General features: G+C 48.4%; 1 protein-coding gene and 1 non-coding gene across 4 annotated transcripts in view; both read left to right on the forward strand.

The window, feature by feature from the left end:
* PBX1 (PBX homeobox 1) overlaps nucleotides 1-16,507 on the forward strand; it is a 171,286-nt gene that overhangs the window by 9,051 nt on the left and 145,728 nt on the right. The gene's annotated exons all lie outside the window — the stretch shown is intronic.
* Nucleotides 9,364-9,466, forward strand: LOC124510552 (U6 spliceosomal RNA). The gene has a single exon (XR_006961749.1). It is a non-coding gene; the product is annotated as a U6 spliceosomal RNA (small nuclear RNA).

The raw sequence follows: 16,507 nt of genomic DNA on the forward strand, positions 1-16,507 counted from the left end.
AAAGCCGAGAGAGTGGAAGAAAAGTAGCTCAGTAGTCTGCTGGGAATCGTGCATTTCTCTGGGCCCACCCTCTGTAGTATGCCCGGAATCTGATCATCATCGAGTATGTATGTATCATAGACACAACGTGGAAATCTGCAGGATGAACGCCGAAGTCCTTGGCGTAGGTCCATTAGCCTTGAGATCTAGCCCTTGTCTACCTCACCAGGGTTAGTTCCTACCATTTTCTTCTAGATCACTGTAGGTTACAAAGATGTGGAGTCACCTACAATACCTAAAACTTGCCACTTTTTTCCCCATACCTTTGAAGATTGTCTCTCCCACCAGGAATCCCTGTACCTGCCATCCATAAAGTAAACTACAGCTAATTATTGAAACCCTAGCAGAGACCTTTTCCGAGTACTCTGATTCACTCCTAGATATTCCTTCTTCTTTGTATTCACTTTGCCTTATATATTCCTTCATTTTAACTTATATTACCTAGTCTTTGTAATTTTATTTTTTATATGTTTATTTTCCCACTGTACCATAAGTACTTTGAGGTTAATGCCTGTTTATATCCTTCTTCCATTTTTTTACGACAGGCTTGAGCATTTAGTAAGTGCTCCATAATCATTCAGTGTATGAACTAGGGCGTCCCATGGGTACCATCTTATCCACTGGTCCCAACATTCTCTAGAGATAGGCAACTTTAGTGCTATATCGTATTTTGATGGACTTTGAGAGAGCCCTAGACAGGGAGTCTGAGGAGTGAGCCCTAGCTCATCCATGAGTGGTTATACGGCTCTAGACATGCTACATAAAACTTACACGTGCTTCTCTGTGCATGGTCTCTTTGTGGGACTGTCCTATGAAATGGTTGCTTCAACCAAGTTGGAAGATACATATTGGGAAGTATGAGAAATAGGATGTAATAGGTAAAGTGGTAGGTATAGTGTGGCATTGAATGTCTAGCAGAGGGGTTCAGGCAAGAAGTGGAGACCCTGTGGTTGTTTAAGCACAGATGACATCTACTAAAACCAGAGTTAAGGACTTTTATTCTGATAAAAGTGTGCAGGATGTATACTAGACTGAAGACAGATTAAAGGCATGGAAGTCACCCAGGAGACAAGAGGACCTGGGGTCTGGGTAAATGAGTGGTATTTGGGGAATGAATAGTCTCAGCCTGTTGGGAAAGAAAGATTAAGAGTGTGTGGTGACCATCTAGATATGGAGGTTGAGGGAAAGAAAGGTAGGGGTCAAGAATGGTTGAGGGGCGCCTGGGTGGCTCAGTCGGTTAAGCGTTCGACTTCAGCTCACGTCATGATCTCATGGTTTGGGAGTTTGAGTCCTGCATCAGGCTCTGTGCTGACAGCTCAGAGCCTAGAGCCTTGCTTCAGATTCTGTGTCTCCTTCTCTCTCTGCCCCTCCCCCGCTTGTGCTCTGCCTCTCTCTGTCTCTCAAAAATAGATAGATGGAAAGAATGGTTGAATCATTTAATTCACTGATTCATTTGGATTCCACAAAAAGTTTGAGATGGGAGTTTACTTAGCACAGTGAAGAGCTGTTTAACAATTACAAGTGCCCCCAAATAGCCAGAGGGCATGGTCAAAAGATGCCCATTATCATGTTGTTGTGGGAAATGAGTCTTTGCCAGGATTGTGCATCCTGCACAAGTTTGAACTAGACTCTGAGTTCGTCCATCTCTTTATCTCTGTATCTGTGTTCAAGGTGTTACCTGGGAGAATGGGCTTGGCACTAATAAGAACAAGGAAATTAGGAAGGGGAGGGAATTTGAATGCCTGGTAGAGTTTTGTTCATTTCGGATTGTGTTAGACCTTTCAGTTTCATAGAATACTGTGATCACTTCTGTGTGTTGTTGATTTTCCCAGTGGCTGTGTATCTGACCTTCATGTGACTTCGTCTCACTAGAGACCATGTGTGATCTGCTAGAATCATGCTCTATTTTCTGGTGATTTCTGAGACTTTGCCTTCTAGATCTTGCACCTCCTTTCTGGGAGGAGACAGAGTTTCTTGAATAAGAATAAAACATAGTGAGAAAGAACTTTGACTTTGGTGTCCAGAATCCTCCCATCTACTGTGTGACATTGACCTGAAATCTCTCATGTCTGTTATCTCCGTACTGAACGTGGAGATGGTAATGTCACCTACTTCATAAGGGTTGGAGAAGTGTTCTATGAATAATAGCTAATCTTCATTTAGGGGTTGCATATCATGCACGGTGTTATGTTCATTCTTTTAGTTTGCCCTCTCTGTAAAGCCTAGCATGTATATACTATCATTGTCCCCACTCTATTGACTAGCAGACTGAGCTTAGAGGCCTTAAATTACTTGCCCAAATTACCCAGGTTGGCATTGGCAGAGTAGGGGTTTGAATATAGGTTGAATGACTATGTCAGCTGAGCCCTTAACAGTGGAAAGTTCTGCAGCCGCCCAAATATCTCTGTTTCTGTGAAAATCTGAAAGCTCTCCTAAGACTGGCATTCAAAGTAATCACCCCTTCTGCCATGTTCCTAGGACAAAACGCCTGTAGCTTTAATTAGCATGTATTTTCTAATTATTCAACTCCTAATTTTAGTCAGTTGTTCATATGTCCCTCTTTCTTCACTAAATTATCAACTTTTGAATGCAGGAACTGCACCTACCTATGTATTTTCCCCTCCAGTGCTTTCTTTATACATAGGCATACTCAGTGTTAATTTGTTGGAAAGAAATTGTATGAAAGGCTCAGCTCCCTCTTTCCCTAGGGGATATCTTTGGTGCTGTGAGGTCACCTTTGCCTTTCTGTCACCAAAATAGAAAAATTAAAGTGTCAGGGAATACTATAAGCAGCACTAATGAAATGTCATCATTTAAAATAATGAAATAATGTCACTTAAGTCTGATTATGGTCTTTACGTCTACTCTCCCAACCCCCAAATAAAAAGTCATAAAAGCAGAAGTGATCTTTGCCTCTGTAAGTTAGATTGTTGGTGATATTTGGAATTGAACCAGACAAGAAATGAAGACTCGGGAACCAGTCCTTCCTTGCCTCTGGGCATCAGACATGCCGTATCCCATTTGGTCTTGACTTTTTTTTTTTTTTTTTTTTTCCATTTGCCCCTTCGGTTGGAATGCAGGCATTATTCTGAAGCTTTGTGGCAAGAGCCTTAGACATGCCGGAGTCTGACCTTCCCTTGGTGGGGAGCAGGTCTGGGGAGTCGATGTGCGTGAATCCCCAGGGTACCCATCGTCAAGAGGGTTGGGCCCTGAGCCTGCCCTTTGCTCCATTCCCCCCACAGACGGAGATGGAAAAAAGAAATCCCGTGGCCCCTTGGGTAGCAGTCGAGGAAAAACCAGACTCCCACATCTGAACGCCTTTAGGGTTAGCAGTGCTTTTTAACAGCTCTAGGGTGCGAAGTTGAGTAATAACGATGGTCCCGTTGGTAAAGACAGTAAGGCGCGGAGCATTTCATACCACTCAAAGCACTTTTATACATCGTACCTCTTACTCCCATTGAAGAGAAGGAATGGCAGGATTGTGTTTGGCAGTGTTCGGTGAAAGGCCTTCCTTCGGTTGTTTTTCCAGCGTGGTCTCCTGTCTCCTTGTTCTTTCCTTATCCCGAACGAGTCTCTCTAGAGTGACATCTCACCTTTCCGAACTCAGTGTTGGCAGCCTCAGCCGTCTGGAGCCAGGGCGTTAGCATAGAAGGCCTCCATGTGGCCACCATAAAGGCACCATGCACTCCGGCCTGTGCCAGTTGACTCATCAGAGTGCCCACCGGCCACCACCCAAGACCTCTTTACTCTTATTTCAAACATGATTCGAACCGTGTTGCTGTCCCGTTTTCTAGCTCCTGCCAGGATGCAGGCATGGTAATCACTCATATTTACTGAGATCAGCTGACCTTTGCTAACTGTAGACATTGTCTTAAACACTTGCAAGTCTTAACTCGGGTAGCCTTCAAACCACCGTACTTGTCTCCATTTCACAGGGGAGGCCAGAGCCTAGAGGGGATCAGAAACGGGGTTCCACGGCCCAGAGTTGGTCTTGGCTTCCATGATCTGGTACCGCGGCCATGCTCTTGACTGTAACACCGTCCTGCCTTTGAAGAAAAGGCTACTCCGGGAGGCAGTAAAACTACGAAGGAGAGGAGAGAACTTACGCAGCCCAGCAGATGGAGTTTATGTACAACAGACAGGCAGACTCCCATCCAGCACTGGGTCTGGGTGGTAATTGGCATTCATAATGATGAACGATTTGGGTCATGAAGAGGAAGCCAAATTATGTTCAAGAGTATCCATCCGCCCAGCTATCTGGAGGTCTTTTAAAGAAGCTAGATGGAAATATAACACGTTTTTAAACGATGTACATCCCGGAGGATGAAAATAAACACAGCTTTGGGACACCCCCGGAATATGGAGACGAGGCAGCTTTCCCGAGTGGCTTATTTCTCAGGAGTTCATGTTTCCTTGCCTTTTCTGCCTCCTCTTGGGTTCCAGAGTTGCTGTTCCCTGGGTGTCTCCCCCCTTCCACCCCCCCCAAATGATGTGGGCCACTGGCCTGCCTCCACCCCCTTCTTGCTCCAGAAAAGATGACAAGAATTTATGAATCACCCTGCACCGTGCACGGGGTGCCGCGTACTCTCTCGGCTCTATGTTGCTCTGCCTCTCCGGGGGCAGGTAGAGGGAGTGCAGTAAATATCAGTCCTTTTGTAAACCACCGTGGAAAGGGAAAGGGGGGGAGGTGGTCAGGGGATTCGAGAAGAGAGAGGGGAAATCACTTCTTTGTCTGAAAGGGAAATGCCGTGACTGTCCCTTCAGGTCTGTTAAGCGTCTATTGGATGCAAAGGAAATTCTTCTCTTCTTTGCTTCCACCTCCTCCCCCCCCCGCCCCCTTTATTTATTTATTTATTTATTTATTTATTTATTATTAAAAAAAATTTTTTTTTTCTCTCCCTTTGTAGAATAATATAAAATAAAAAAGCCCAGCAGAAAGGGAGCCGCGATGCTGTCGTCCCTGGCGTTGATGTTATTTATTTTCCTCAGTTGCTGCTCTGGAAGCCCGGAGTTGACAGAGCGGTTTTGTAGAATAGAAACATTATAGACTGTTACTGTCAGAGTGTTAAATGTGATGGATAGAGAAATAGAGGCGAAGGAGGGGACTTAATACTGAGAGCCAGGGTGCTCATGGGAAAATAAACCATCCGCATATAAGAAATGAATGAGGTAATGTGGCGGGAGGTAATGGGCTTTCGCAACACGCCGGAACAGAGATGCTTATTACAGGGTGCGCTTAACCCTCGGCACGCTGGCTTCCCTTTGTGGGTTCCGGGGGCTTCTCGCGTGTCCCTCTGCGGGGAGCCCGTGGGTGGCTTTTCTTCAGGCGGGGAAGCGGTGGAGACCGGCGTGTCCTTAATGACGCTGGATGAGCAGCCGGCACACGAGAAAGCCTCGGCAGCTCCTGAGGGGTTCGGGATCCCTGTGGCCGCGGGGAGCATGTGCCCCGGTTGCTGGGGTAGGGGGGCTGGGGGGGGGCTCTGTTGGTTTCTCCAGCGGAGGCCGACGGGGAGCGCTTCGATTACTTGGGAGAGATGGAAATTCGTGTTACTGGGCGCCCCTGGGGAACCCCCCCCCCCCCGCCAAAGATTCCCTGGTACTTTGTGTAGCCAGGGCCTAGCTGTTTGTTTGCCCTCTGACCAAAATGCGGTGGCTTTGCTGTAAGGAGGGAGGAGGGGAGCAGAGAGGGTCATCTTTATTATATCCTTGCCAATTTCAGTGCCTGCCGTAGGGTGAGCGGGTCAGGGGGACCCTGCATCCGCTGGGCTGATGGGAGGGACCCAGCCAGGTAGGCGGGGTGGTGTGAAATGAACCACAGGGTGGTCAGTTTCGGGGTTCAAGGTGTTTGTCCTTCGCACTGGGTTCCTGTGACCTTTCCCACCCACTTTTGCATCCTAGTCGAGGTCAGCCCCATCTCTTACATATGACAAGCATTTAGTAAATTATGAGGACTCAGTTGATGTGGCCCCCGTGTAACCCTGGCCGTTACCTGCTCTGTGGCCTTGAGTGAGTCATTTACCCTCTCTGGGTGTTAGGGTCTTCACCTATAACATGGATACATTTATTAGCAAGAGTCAACAGGGGCACTTGGGTGGCTCAGTCGGTTAAGCGTCCGTCTTGTGATTTCAGCTCGGGTCATGATCTCACAGTTTGTGGGATCGAGCCCTGTGTCGGACCTGGCTGACCTGCTTGGGATTCTCTCTCTCTCTCCTTCTCTCTCTGTCTCTCTCTCTCTAAATAATTAAACACACTTTTTTTTTAAAAAAAGGGAAAATATAGGGGTGCCTGGGTCACTCAGTTAAGCATCTCTTGGTTTCAGCTTGGGTCATGATCTCACGGTTCGTGGGTTCGAGCCCCACATCGGGCTCCGAGCTGACAGTGCAGAGCCTGCTTGGGATTCTCTCTCTTTCCGTCTTTCTCTACCCTTCCCCTGCTTGTGCACTCTCTCTCTCTCTCAAAATGAATTTAAAAAAAACTTACAAAAAAGTAAACACAATCACACTTATGAAAGTATTGTTAGGCTATAAAACATTATGCTGATACCAAAGTATTACCATTACTTCTGTTGTTAGTAACAAAACAATAAACGTGTATTAAGTGATGAGGTGAAGAACTTCACCCAAGAAATAATGTTTTCAAGCCGGCAGCTTCACATGTTTTCACCTCAAGCAGTGCTGTTCTCATCTGATGTTACAGTGATGGTCACACGGTCAAGGACACCGCCCCGGTTGGATGTTTATATTGTTGGCACTGGGTCGGGGGGACCCAGGAGACCAGAGTCATCTAAGAGTTGGGGTATTCCCCCCTCTCCTGTGCAGAGGTTTCACAGAACCACTGAATTTTGGAGTGAGAAGGACTCCTAGTGAATGTCCATCATTGGCCTTGATTTCGTTTGGAAAGGGCTTCCTGTTGAAGCACCGACCCCACCTCCAGCAGCTGTTGGATTTTTCCCTGGAGCCTTTCCATCTAGGGTGTTCCTCAGCCCGACCGCATCCTCTGAGATCCACCTGCTGTGTATGAGTGCATGCCACCATGCCTATCTGTGCTGTGATAAGAGGGTCCCCATCCTGGGGATTTTATGTTTTTATTGTCATGTTGATTTTCGAGGTCGTTAGTGTTTCCACAGGAGCAGGAGGGCCTAGGTTTGCTGGCAGGCTGTGCCGTGGCCTTGACTCTGCTCCACGTCTGAGGTCGGCCAGGCGAGGGGCCGGGCTTACCTGCCTGCATCCTTTTTGTCAGGATCTTGTCCTCACTCCTGGGTCCAGATCTGCCAGGCAGGTTGGTTGTCTTGCCTCCCACGACTCCTCCTGGGATGCTGTCTCCTGTTTGTCCTCTGCGTGTGTCTCTGTCCGCCCTTCAGAAACCACAGCTTGTGTTGAAGTCTCCTTTCTCTTGATTCCTCAGATTTGTGCCACTGTATGCACCGGCTGGCTATTTACAGTTTCTGATATTTTCTGATTGTTCTGTATGAGGGTATCTTGTCTGATGAAGGATATTACAATTTTCTTGAGAAAAGGGATGTGTACTGTATATGTATTTTTTTTTCTTATCACTGGCATTACACCAGCCTCTGCCCCAATCACTTCTCAGCTATTTCCCTGGAATGCTATCATATATAGCTGTCTTCTGCCCATTTCCAGGCTCCCTCACCAGACTCCAAGTTCCTTCTAGAAAGAAGCCTTATCTGACGTCCCAAGGCCCCTAGCGTATAGCTTCTCTTGTTATTTCCTCAGCTTCTTGCCAGCTTTTAACAGAAAAGTTCTCTTCCTGCCCTTGGCTACTGCATATGCCTAGACACCCTTACGTGCAGCCTTGAATAGAACAGGAATGAATGCTAGATGTACGTGGAGAATAGTCCCAACCTGTGACAGCATCTTGTCTCTCGGTGAATAATATCGTTTGTGCATTGGGGTAAGAGTAGCGCTGAGGGTGAAATGTGCTGGTGCATCTGAAGAGTTTAGGTGGGTGCCTGACACTGGCAGGCTCCAGAACTTTGTGGTCCCCGCCGTAGTAGCGTCAGCGGGAATCAGGATTGTTGAGAAGCAATGGTACCAGCAATAATGCCTGATGCCCGCTGGTCTGCCTTGTTTGCTCCATTTGTATCTTGCGAGAGTTCCCTAGCATATAATCAAATTTGGATGGAATCTATAAGCTGAAGAACACCAGCACCAGACCTCAGGATATTTCTTCAGCTGTGTTCCTATAAAAGCCAGCTACATTTGGGTTCAGGAGGCAGGGTGTATTTTAGGACCCAGTGAAGTACAAATCCCTGGGTGGGGAGGTTGTTGAAATTTACAACAACAACAACAATAATAAAGGTAGGGGAGAGCTCCAATTCCTGACCTTTTCAGGAGATCTCTGCCTCTCGGCATCCAGACCCCAGTTGGATGCACAGAATGGGAAGGGTATGGATGGAGACCAGAGTTCAGGGGAAAGGCAGAACAAGGCAAGGCTTCCAGGACACTATTTTTCTTTTTCTTTTTTAATGTTTATTTATTTTTTGAGACACAGAGCATGAGCCGGGGAGGAGCAGACAGAGAGGGAGACTCGGAATCTGAAGCAGGCTCCGGGCTCTGAGCTCTCGGCACAGAGCCCGAGGCGGGGCTCGAACTCACGAACCGTGAGATCACGGCCTGAGCTGAAGTCGGACGCTTAACCTACTGAGCGCCCCAGGCACCCCCTGAACACTGTTTTTCTAGATCCCTTTCATTTCTGTCTCAAACAGCATGGTGCACAGTGCTTTGAATTTCACCACCTGCTATGTCAGTAGGGTGTGTACTGAGGCCCTTCGTATTTGTAAAAGGGAACGTGATTCAGGGGGGAATGGCCTGTGGACCTCAGCAGGCAAGATCGGCGATCCTGCAGAATAACCTCAGCTTTTGATACGATGCAGATTCACAGGCCCTGCATTCGCAGCTGACCAAGGAATCTGCATTTCTTTTTTTTTTTTTTTTTCAACGTTTATTTATTTTTGGGACAGAGAGAGACAGAGCACGAATGGGGGAGGGGCAGAGAGAGAGGGAGACACAGAATCGGAAACAGGCTCCAGGCTCTGAGCCATCAGCCCAGAGCCTGATGCGGGGCTCGAACTCACGGACCGCGAGATCGTGACCTGGCTGAAGTCGGACGCTTAACCGACTGCGCCACCCAGGCGCCCCTAAGGAATCTGCATTTCTTAAATACCTTCCATGAATTAGATGCCTGTGGTACATACCTTACCCTTTGGGAGTTCCCTTTGCTGCTCCACTCTGGGGGTGGTTTACTTACTGGTCCTGAAGCTGGCCATCTGCCGCCACGTAAGAGCATTTTAAATGCAGCCTACGCGCTCACTTCAGCTGCGCATTTGAAAAATGAGAACAATACAGGGAAGATTAGCATGGTCCTGCCCAAGGATGATGTGCACATTTGTAAGGCATTTCATATTGTTCCACCAAGCTACCCACTTGTCACTTGTGCCCTTTCCTACGTCTGTGTCCTAGGCCCCTGATTCTAAAAAGCGCACCTATTGTCCTTTTTGTTAATGCCCCTGTGACATATGACCCAAACCCAAGAGCTTTTCACCTCCATCAGGAAACCCATTTTGGAGAGAATAAAGAACCGGTATTGTGGAACCATGGTTTTCCTGTAGACGGGTCGTTGAGATGCGCGCGCCTACACCTTTGTTAAAAAGTCTCGTTTGTAGCGGTTCCGGGGGAAGGGCAATGGGAGGGAGCGTGGTGTTCCTTGTTCCTGGTCCTGTGAGGTAACTACCGTCACGAGACTTGTTCGTGTCGTCTGTACACAGGTAAGAATGTTTGCCGTTCGAACGGGGCCAGGAGGGCACATGATAATGTTGTCTGAACGTTCGTGGAGATGGGGATCGCGAGGGGAACGTAAGAGGACGTCGTGGATTCACATTCACGAACTTGAATGTGCTCACAAGCTCCATGTTTTTAGGGTCACCGAGAGGCCAGTGTATCTACTCAATTTCACGTGCACGACCTCCTTTTGGCAGAGTAGCTAGGTTTACAGATTTCGTTGGGCATTCACCCTCCTACCCCAGAACTTCCACGTTTGAGTTGACTGTTCATTTGGAGTTGGCTGAGTTGTGTTTGAGGGTGAGTGTGTGCACTCCCATGAGTATATCTTGCGTGCGTATATGCCAATATGTATGCACCTGTGTTCAAGTGACTGACCATCCTGTTCTCGTGGTCTCTCGGAGGGACTCTGTCCATTCCAGAGTGCAGACATAATTTACTTAACCGGGCCAGTTCCATTGACGTCCAACCACACAATGTCGTCTGATTTTGAAAAACTTTGTGTTTGCGCATATCCTCGTTCCTCTCTGACTTTTTAGTGGGATTGGGGGAGGGAGAAAGACCCATACAGACACCCAGACACACACACAAATAGACACACAGACATGCAGGCACACACATACACACACACATGATATTCAGACACACACACACACACACACACACACACACACACACAGTGTCTTTGCTGATTATCATGAGCCTAAGCTCATTCCAGTGGCAATGACCTGTTGGCCAAGAGCCCAAGCCTCCACGTGACAACTTGGATGTCCCTCCTGCTGGTCACAGCCACTCCTGCTGGCTGGACTCGGCTTTCTGTCTGAACCAAGAAGCACAGACACTCTCAGACCTGAGACAGGTTGGGAAGAAAAAGAGATGGCTCGTCCTCCCACCTTTCCTAAACTTCTTCTCCACACAGACCCAACGGCACCCACGAGGACCGCACCACCTTGTTACGGTGGGCTCCAGCATTCAGGGCAACTTTCCTACAAATCTCTTTTTATTGGCATTTCCTCCAATGTAACCATCCCTGAATTGCATTTGAATCAGCTGAGAGAAAGAGAGGAGGGAAGGGGAGGAGGCTCCCCCCTAGCTCTTGGAAAAGCAGCTCACAAGCAGCTTTATTTGGTAAAATACTGCAATAGATGCTTGTCAGAAATAATTTATTCCTGTTAGCTGTAATCTGAAGGAAAACAGATACAAGTCCTATAGTTAAAAAAAAAAAAAGTAAAGTAGTCTTGCTTTCGCTGACAGTACAAAGGTGTCATATACAAGAAGGATTGACACAGACCAAGGGGTCTTGTGGGAAATATGATAATAACTATAAAGAAGACAGATTATTCCCCAGTTGCCAACATTCAAACCTTTTTACAGTCAGTTCAAACATATAAAACTTTATTGCTCTAGCAGAAAGGGGAACAATTTCTGGTTGCACAGCTTTCCCAGGGCTGGGTTTATACTGTCTGTGTTATTGCTCTATAGTGGCATTTTAAAGTTTATTGAACAAGACTTTTACAATTGAAGGAAGTATATAAAACTGTAAATTTATTAGATTTTTCAGGATAAGTGCCCTTTCTAGTTGTGCTCAAGAATTCGGGGCTACGAGAAACCGCTAGTTACAAGACTTATTAATATTAAAGACTGAGAGTACGCACATTTTATACCTTAACTGATCTCAAAAATAATATTATTATATTACTGGGCGTCAGAGCTCTGATGCTATAGAATTGGATGAATACACACGTGTAGGACTCTAAATACCAGATGTGTTTATTCTTCGCTGGCTAAAAAGTTGGCTTTTATTATATCTTACTTTATTTGATTTTAACACCGTCGGTCGGGACACACTCCTCTGTTCACTGAAGGACGGCTTGGGGTGTTTTTTGTCAACTCCTTGTTGATTTCCCAGAATTTTTCAGTGTATGGCTCTCATGTGAGTATGGGTGGTGGGTTTTCAGAGCATATTTTAGCTGAAGTAATATATGGTGGCATCTCCCCCCCACCCCCTGCAAGCAGCTATATATGCAAATAATCGAAATGCTACTAAAAAGAGTTCTCTTCTATGGCTTTCAACTTCTCATGTTTTATTTCTCTTTAAAAAATTTTTTTTAATTTAATATTTATTTAGTTTTGAGAGAGAGAGAGAGAGAGAGACAGACAGAGCATGAGTGGGTGAGGTTCAGAGAGAGAGGGAGACACAGAATCCGAAGCAGGATCCAGGCTCCGAGCTGTCAGCACAGAGTCAAACCCACGGACCGTGAGATCATGACCTGAGCTGAAGTCCAACACTCAACTGACTGAGCCACCCAGGCGCCCCTCATGTTTTCTTTCTTAAAGGCCTTTCGGGGACATGACTTGAGGAATTTTGTAATGTTTATGAAAATCTGCATCCTGGTTTCTCAGTCTCTGTACTATTGACTTTTTAGGCCAGGAGATTCTTTGTTGTGGGGGCTGTGCCGTGCGCTGTACGAGGGTCAGCGGCATCTCTGTTCTTTACCATGGTTGCCAGCATCCCCATCACTCCACCGGGACAACCAAAGATGTCTCCAGACGTTGCCAGATGCCCCCTGGAGGCATAATCATCCCCTGTTATGAAGCAATCATTTATACAAGTGTTAGAATGTGTCTTGGAAAAAATGTTTTTACTGTAAATAATACAGTAAATAATATGGGTTCTGTCTGATAATTACAAGAACTATAGTTACCAGATATGGTAAATTATAGGATTAGTTACTTTCAGAGATGTCTGGCTATGAACTTCTCTTAAATAGTGTTACCCAGAGAATATAACATAACTCAGTCTATAAAATGTTACATAGAGGGGCGCCCGGGTGGCTTAGTCAACTGAGCGTCCGACTCTTGATTTTGGCTCCGGTCATGATCCCAGGATCATGGGATTGAGCCCCGCGTCGGGCTCTGCACTGAGCGTGAAGCCTGCTTGGGACTCTCTCTCTCCTTCTGCTCCCGTCCCCGCTCATGCCTGTTTTCTCTCTCTCTGTCTCTCTCTCTAAAATAAAAATGAATAGGAGCACCTGGGTGGCTCATGGTTAAGTGTCTGACTTCCGCTCAGGTCACAATCTCATGGTTGGTGGGTTTGAGCCCCGCATGAGGCTCTGCGCTGATAGCTCAGACCCTGGAGCCTGCTTCGGATTCTGAGTCTCCCTGTCTCTCCCTCTGCCCCTCCCCTGCTTGTGTTTTCTCTCTCTCTCTCTCTCTCTCTCTCCTTGCTCTTTCTCTCTCAAAAATAAATAAACACTTAAAAAATAAAATTAAAATAAATAAGTAATAAAATGTTACATATAATCTCTCAGGATCACCTGACTCTATAACAGGACATGTTCTGTTTACTTGCCTGGGTCTGAGGGCATGTGTTTGCGAGTATATCCATTTATCAGTCTGGATTGCAGATTCTCTCCGTAGTCTCTTATGATTAACCACTCATATGTGTTAGCCTCTTTGACTTTTCCTATGCACATGCAGAATCCTGTGTGCATAAACATACACGTGTTTGTATTATGTGCCTTCGCGGTGAAGGGGTTCAGAAGTACAGAGACACATTGATTATAATTTTCTCACTTGACATGCTTAATTTTGAGGTACCATCAACTTGCCTTTAATTTTCAATTTGTGCTCTAGAATTTTTTTAACCTCTTCAGAAGGTTTTACTAGCGGACACATTAAAAACATTCAAAGAAGCTGTTTATAGCACCTGTTCACCTTTAGCCACCTAATGTTATGTAAGTATCTATGTGTGAATGGCACTTTGATCTGGGATTTCGTGTTAATTTGCCTAATGGCCATGACATTTACAGAATAATTAGGATATTATGTTTTCGAAAGACAGTAAGTTATAATAGGCCTTTCATTTTATTTTGCCTGCGTTTTGGAATTCTGTGGGTTTTTTTTTTTGTCTTCTTTTTAAAAATTCTAGACACTTGTGACTTAGTGAGGGGTAGCTTGAAGGTGTCTTGATTCTGTTATTTTGTGCAGCCGCTGTTCTTTTTGGTCTCTGTGGCCTTGGATGGCGGGGGATGTTAGCCACAAGGCAATATATCTTTTCTCCTCTTCTTGCCGTCTTTATAGGTCATTGGGCCCTACCCTAGAGGCGGATCAGAGGTTTTCTTTGTGAAGATGTGTGACATCCTTAACAAATATGGTATAACTCGCTTTAGGCACTAAATGTTTTTCTGATAAGCTGGATGTGAATTATATGGTTGGAAGGCAGATCGTGCGGTTGGAAGGCTGGGAGCTCTTGGTGAGACACCTCTGGTGATCCTCCTGGCAAATCAAAAGCTTTGTTCACCATCAGCCCTGTAGTTCCGTTGGTTTCCTTAGACCGTGATCCACCTTCTTGAGTTTTTAAACCAAGAGCCATGCCCGTATGGGCACTCGTCTTGTATGGCTGCTCTGGAGTCTCACGCGCAATGTGCCCGTCTTTGAACTTGGCCATCGGAGGACGTGCTTGGCCCCTCGCTGGTGGGCTGCGGGCCACGCCTACAAACGATGGCGTCCGCGCTTTACGGAGTGAAACACCGCGTGCGGCCTCTGACGTAAATCGTGATGAGAACCCCAAGGCGCAAACTCACGGAGTCAGGTGCACACAGCCCTCCCCTCCGGAAGCACTCCTGGCGAAGTGGGGGGGGGGGGTCTTGCTCGGTCCCGTTCAGCCCTGGCGTCCTCAGTCCTGCTTCCAGGGACCGCGGGGGAGGTGGCGGCTGGCAGTCTTACGAAAACCCTCAACCGGGGCAAAGGGGCCACCGAAGAAGACAAGAACCCCAGTCACAGCCAGGTTCCCAGGCGGAGTCGACTCTCGGGCTTGTCCCCAGGTACTGACGTCCTCGGCCGGCTCGCCACCTGCAGCATTGGGTCCCGGGGGGGGGGGGGGGGCTGCGGACTCCTCCGGGGAGGCCGAGAGGGAACGAGCAGGGACGACAGGGACGACAGGGGACGGCGAGTGTCGGGGACGTCCGTGAGTGTTGCGGGGGACGCCGGGCTTTCCGACCCCAGCCCCGCCGGCGCGGAGGGCGGGACTCCGACTAGCGGAGGCAGCGCCTGTGACCTGAAGCCCGGGCCCCGGTGTCCCCGGGTTTCTCGTGCCCTGCCGCCGGAACGGGCTGTCGTGCTGTTTGGCACGGTTCCCGCGGGGGGGGGGGGCGGGGACCGGGCCCGACACGGGACAGAGGAGAGCCGCGCTGGGGCTGACGGGACGGCCACCCTCGCGGGGGTGTGAGCGGGTGTGGGCGCGAGTGTGAGAGACCAGGAGTGTGGGAATGTGCGTAATCGTGTGTGAGGGATTGTGTGTGTGCGTACGTGGCAGTGCGTGTGAATGTAAGAGTATGAGTGGGGGGGTGAGTGTGAGAGCGTATGTGTGAGACACTGTGTGCGTGTGAGGGAGCGTGAGTGTGTGGGACCGTGTGTGACAACGTGAATGTGTAATGATGTGTGTGTGAGACTGTGTGAGAGGGAGTGTGTATGTAGATGTGTGTGCAGGAGAGTGTATGTGTGTGGGGAATGAGTGTGTGTGTGAGAGGCAGAGCATATGGTGAGAGTGAGCGTGTGAGAGGGAGTGTGCATGTGAGGGTGTGTGTGTGGGGGGGAATGTGTGCGTGTGAGAGAGCGTGTGTGAGACAGTATCTGTGAGGGAGTGTGCATGTGAGAGTGTGTGAGAGTGTGGGGGGAAATGTGTGTGAGAGCGTGTGTGAGTGTATGTGTGTGAGTGTGCGAGAGTGTGGGAGTGTGTGTGAGTGTGCATGTGTGTCAGACAGTGTGCGTGTGTGCGAGGGAGTGTGCATGTGAGTGTGTGCGAGTGTGTGTGTGATAGTGTGTGAGGGGGTGAATGTGTGTGTGTATGTGTGTGAGGGAGTTTGCATGTGAGTGTGTAAGAGTGTATGTGAGTGTACGAGTGTGTGTGAGAGACTGTGTGTGGGGGAGAGTGTGGGGGAATGTGTGTGAGCATGTGTGTGTGCATGTAAGAGTGTGTGCAAGAGTGTGTGTGCGAGAGTGTGTGAGGGGGAGTGTGCGTGCGAGAATGTGTGCGAGTGGGGGGTGTGAGTGTGTGAGAGCGTGTGTGAGTGTATGTGTGTGAGTGCGAGTGGATGTGTGTGTGTGAGCGTGTGAGAGTGTGTGTGAGGGAGTGTGCGAGAGTGGGGGGGTGTGAGATTGTGTGTGAGGGGGAGTGTGCATGTGAGAGTGTGAGAGTGGGGGGGGAATGTGAGTGTGTGTGTGAGACCGTGTGTGAGAGAGTATGTGTGTCACTGTGCATGTGAGTGTGTGTGTGGGGGGAATGTGAATGTGTGTGAGAGACAGAGTATATGTGTGTGTGTGTGTGTGTGTGTGTGTGTGTGTGTGAGAGAGGGAGTGTGCATGCGAGAGTGTGCGTGTGAGAGTGTGTGCGTGCGCATGCACGAGAGCACAGACGCCGTCCTCCGGGCTCCCGGGAGGCCTCGATGCTCGCCCAGCAGAGCCGTCTGGGAATTGGGTCCCGCTTCCCGGCGGGGGCAGCAAGGAAAGCGCGGTTCTGCGCCCGGGACCCCGAGCCGCCGGGCACCCCCCCCCTCCCCCGGAGAGGGCAAATGGGTTACGAGGCTACAGACCCAGAAGCGTTGCGGGGGGCGGGGGGCGGGACGGGGGGAGCCGAGGAGAAGTTGGGGGCCGGGGTGGGGGGAGCCTCT

Source organism: Lynx rufus, unplaced genomic scaffold (assembly GCF_022079265.1).
Source record: "Lynx rufus isolate CCGP_SWC_20201006 ecotype Redwood Valley unplaced genomic scaffold, mLynRuf1.p SCAF_15, whole genome shotgun sequence".
Classification (NCBI taxonomy): Eukaryota; Metazoa; Chordata; class Mammalia; order Carnivora; family Felidae; genus Lynx; species Lynx rufus.